Source organism: Littorina saxatilis, linkage group LG14 (genome assembly GCF_037325665.1).
Source record: "Littorina saxatilis isolate snail1 linkage group LG14, US_GU_Lsax_2.0, whole genome shotgun sequence".
Classification (NCBI taxonomy): domain Eukaryota; kingdom Metazoa; phylum Mollusca; class Gastropoda; order Littorinimorpha; family Littorinidae; genus Littorina; species Littorina saxatilis.
This window is the reverse complement of record NC_090258.1, coordinates 9,871-15,000: the sequence shown is the minus strand read 5'-3', so window position 1 is coordinate 15,000 and position 5,130 is coordinate 9,871.

The following is a 5,130-nucleotide window of genomic DNA, read 5'->3' as shown; positions in this document are numbered from 1 at the left end:
CACAAACACACACACACACACACACACACATCATCATCATCACCCTCGTCTCCATTCCCAATCAGTCAATCTGAAAACGTTCAGTAAGAACTCGACTAAATGTAAAAAGAGACCACTTTTCTTTACTCTCCTGTTACATGTGTTAACCATTCAAGCGCCATCTTTTTTTTCTGGTACAGCTGTGCTTCCGTATTAAAAAGGCCAGGCCCAAGTATAAGACCCACAGCTTATTATGATACCCACAGATAATTTGTTATGATAGGTTGTTAAGTATTATATGATTTTCTGTCGCTTAATACCATAACACAACAATTCATGAGCCTAGCCATGATTAATAATTAAAAAAAAACACAAGAAAGGTAGGTTGTTGGAACGTATGTTATTGACAAAAAAATACATTCACATATATTTTGACCCAACGGTCTTTTAAATGAACAGACAAACACATTTTTCACACAAAACTTATCTTGATAGAATCAGTGTTCGCCCACTCGTCAGGAAGCCGAGCGAATGAATTAGTTAATGATTATTAACTAATTATCAGTTAATAAGCTATGATTAGCTTTCCCTATCTATTCTACGCATTATTTTGTTATGGTATTTGTTTAAATATTATTTGATTTCATGTCGCTGTATACCTGAACAATACAATGTATGTGCCTATGATTAGCTGTTCTTATCTTTAGTACCCTGTATGTTACGGGTACGTATGTGCAGTGACCTTGAACGTTTAGCTTCCGGGTACACATGTGGAACAAGTCCCTTCTGCGGTTATGTAAACGCTCCCGAAAAAGATAACATTCTGCTTTTGGAGATAAATAGCAAGAACAGTGTGGTGGTGTACTATAACTTCTGAAGGCGAACATTTGAACGGTGACGTGTGTGGTCCTGGCATTACCAGGACACTGTAGTTTCTTTGAGGAGTTGCTTTAATTGGTAGTGTGACGATTCCATGCGTACATTCAGCAACGTGTGTACCTCATTGTGCTTGCTTTTTGTCAAGATAACATAAATTACAGGTTGGTAGTGTGACGATTCCATGCGTAAATTCAGCAACGTGTGTACCTCATTGTACTTGCTTTTTGTCAAGATAACATAAAATACAGGTTGGTAGTGTGACGATTCCATGCGTAAATTCAGCAATGTTGGCATACCAACCTGTCCCCTTTGTACTAGTTTACCATAACGTAAATTACACGGTGGTAGTTTTAACTGTTTTTTTCCAAAGTAAAAACTGTTGCAGTCGAAGTTATGTTGGTGGCATGACAAGTGGAATCTTTATTGAGAAGTCACGTTTTGTTTGTTGCAAGGGTAAGTGTCGATTCATTGAGTAGATTGGGGGGGGGGGGGGGGGGGGGGTGGGGGTGGGGAGGAGGGACTGAGTTGGGACGGGGTTACATTTAACTGTGGCTTTTCAAATGCATACATTATAGCGCTCGTACTTGTGCTACTTATTTGCAATTCCACTGTGCACCGACCTTATTTCCGAAGTCACTCGGTTTGTCCTGGATTCCACGTTCTTTGTGTTAGAGGCGGCAACGCTTAGCTGGTGGTAGTTTGAACTGTAGCATGCCCAATGTGTCGCAGCGGTTGTGACTCCAGCGTCGCCGGTGTGTCCTTTGTTCGGGACGTCATCAATTTGTTCGTTCGGTAGGTGCGTGTCATATATATATTAGGCCTACATGCGACATTTCAACTATGTAAGCAAACTGAATTATGAATAAATACATTTTCAAAGATTTAAAAGCATTCAACTCCATGAAAATACAGGGTGATGTAGTTATAACTGAGGAGTATGTAGTTGGAATAGTTCACTGTCACCGTTCTTGATATTGCTGGTAGTACACGTGGCATCGCACACTACTCGAGAAGTCACTGTTTGTTTGTTCATTGAGCATCCAGTTCAATGTTTCGCGCTTCACTCGTTCAATAACGAATGCCCTCAGTTGACTCTTTCCTGTGATCTCTTAGCGCACTTGTGGTATGTCTTCAATAACACTGACAAAATACAGGTGGTGCCTTTGACTGTGAAATTTTCAAAACGAGTTTTGACTGAGCAGTTGTAGTTACGCGGTGAGTAGGCCTACTCAACAGTACACTGCGCCATATTTGAAAAGTCGCTTTGTTTCTGAACGTTGGGCGTGCGTGGATTAAATGCGCTATTTCTTTCGCTATAGTCAGGTGTGGGAAGGAAAACAGGTGTGAAACTGAAACTACCTGTGTAAATGCGTGCTCAACTGTGAAGTATCTAACATGGAGATCATACTTTTCTGAAGCAAAGAGTTATTTATTTATTTGTAGTGAACGCTGCAGCTCAAGACTGATTTAGAGCTACAGTTGAACTGACCCCCTTCTTAAAACTCTACAATGGACGAAATCTGGCCTTACAGGCACTGCATGTGTACACGAATCGTCTGTCCACATGGAATACGAACATGTGTGCACTTTGACTTGTTCCAAAAATCGACATCCCAGCTTCTTTCTACTCTCCAGGATTTGTGTGTGTAAAATATTATTTTAAAATTGGGTTACAGTATAGACCGGATGTATAAAACACCGGATGTATGAAAGTCTGGATGTATGAAAGGGGTAGGCAGTGTCCCGGCAGAAGCTACTCTTTGTTATTAATAATAATAATAATAATGCAAACTTTTATAGCGCTATTCTAGAAAAATGTCTACTCTTAGCGCTTTACAATACATACATCGACCAAGCATACTATACACGCACAGGCAAAGAAACCGACCAAACATAACCAACAAACTATACATGCACAGGCAAAGAAAACGACCAAACATACAATACACGCACAGGCAAAGATAACGACCAAACATAAACAAACATACTATGACCAATCATAACCAACATACTATACGCGCGCAGGCAAAGAGAACAATCAGCACATGTAATAATTACTGACAACTAATGATGCAGGCATACAATGACAATCCAATACACAGCCTAGGCACAAGAACCACATAAGGCTACTGTATAAAAACGTGTCAACAATACTATTTACACACACACAAACAGTGCTGACACAAAGCGCAGAAAATATATATACACGTTATTTTAGGCACTAGGTAGGGGGTGAGGTGGGGCGGGATGGGGTGGGTGGGGAGATGCTGGAGGGAAAATCACTTGCGCTGAAAGAGGTGTGTTTTGAGATTTGTCTTGAATGTAGTGAGAGAATCTGTGTGTCTGAGAGGCAGAGGTAATCTATTCCAGGTCACAGGGGCTTGATAGGCGAAGGACCTCTCGCCACATGTCTTTGTTTGCACTGTGGGGAGTCGGAAGAGTCGAGTGTCGGCGGCGGAGCGAAGCTGACGAGAGGGGGTGTAGAGATTGAGGAGTTCTGAGAAGTATTCTGGGGCAGAACCAGAAACGACGGCAAAAGAAAGAGAGGAGAGTTTGTATTCGATCCTTTTAGTGATAGGCAGCCAGTGTAGAGAGTGAAGAAGGGGTGTGGCGTGTTCATACTTGGAAGATTTGAAGACCAGGCGGGCAGCGTTATTTTGGATCCTTTGAAGTCTATCTAAAAGGTACTTGGGGAGACCGGCCAGAAGAGAATTGCAATAATCTATCTTTGAGAGGACTAAAGAACACACTAACGTTTTGGTTGCATCAGTGGTGAGGTAGTGACGGACTGAACTAATCTTGCGCAGCTCTAGATAGGCGGACTTGCAGATGTTAGAGATGTGTTTTTGGAAAGAGAGAGTTGGATCGAGAGTGACGCCAAGGCTGCGGACAGACGGAGAGAAAGAGATAGGTAGTTCGTTGACAGTGAGAGAGGCAGGAAGAGAAGGGTGATTGAGAAATTTCTTGGGACAGGCCAGCATAACTTCGGTTTTGTCACTATTTAACTGGAGTTTGTTTAAAGACATCCAATCACTGAGGTCCGCAATGCAATCCTGTGTCCGAGATACCAGAACGTCAACTTCAGCAAGAGGGGCAGACTGATGAAGCTGTGTATCATCAGCGAAACTCTCGTGCGACAACGCATGGCGACTGATAACATCGGACACAGGGGAGGCATATAGAACGAAAAGTATGGGGCCAAGCACGGACCCTTGCGGGACACCGTACTGGAGAACTGAAGGTTGAGATTTGATGCCGTTGACACAAACGGTCTGCGTCCGGTTAGTAAGGTACGAACGAACCCAGGAAAGGGCCAGATCATGAACACCAAAGGAGTGCTGAAGCCTGTGGAGCAGAATTTCGTGGTCTATCGTATCAAATGCGCTAGACAAGTCCAGTAGTGTTAGAATGGAGACCTGATTTTCGTCAAAGCCAAGAAGGATGTCGTTTACAATCTTCAGAAGTGCTGTCTCAGTACTATGGTTTTTCCTGTATGCAGACTGATGGGTGTTGAGAAGGTGGTTTTGCTCTAGATGAGTGAGAAGTTGTGAAAGGACAATTTTTTCAGTGATTTTTGAAAGGAATGACAAGTTCGAAACGGGCCTAAAGTTTTTCAAGGAATTCTTGTCAAGTGAAGGTTTTTTGATGAGGGGCCTAACTATTGCAGGTTTGAATTCATCTGGGAATGAGCCGGAAGTCAGAGAGTCGTTGATGACGTGAGTGAGATATGGAAGAAGGTCATCAATACAATCACACAGCAGAGAGGACGGAATGGGGTCAAGCTCGCACGTTTTCGGACTAGCGCCTAAACACACCTTTTTTACAAACTCGCTGGTGACAGGCTCAAAACGCTGCAGAGCTGGACCACAATACATCCTATCGGCAACCGGTGAAGGCGGGACAACAGCAGAATCAAGCTTCTCGCGAATAAGCCACTTAGAATTTTTCGGTTGTATGAAAATCGGATGTATAAAAGTCCGGTTGTATGAAAGCAAATCTCTGGTCCCGAGCAGCACAAATGCGTTGTTGCAAGACCGGTTGTAAGAAAACGAAAGTAGACCCAAGTCACCAAAGTGTGGTAAGAGTAATTTCCCTTCCATAGCGACTCGAACTTGCAAAATGGCGGACCGCAAAGCGAAAGCTACAGGCACTCTAAAATCATAAAGGCAGTAGAGGACAGTCCACACAAATCCCGAACACAGATGGCCATTGATTTAGGTGTCCCCCTGCCAACGCTGTCGAACATCATGAAAGACAAGAACAAATATCTTG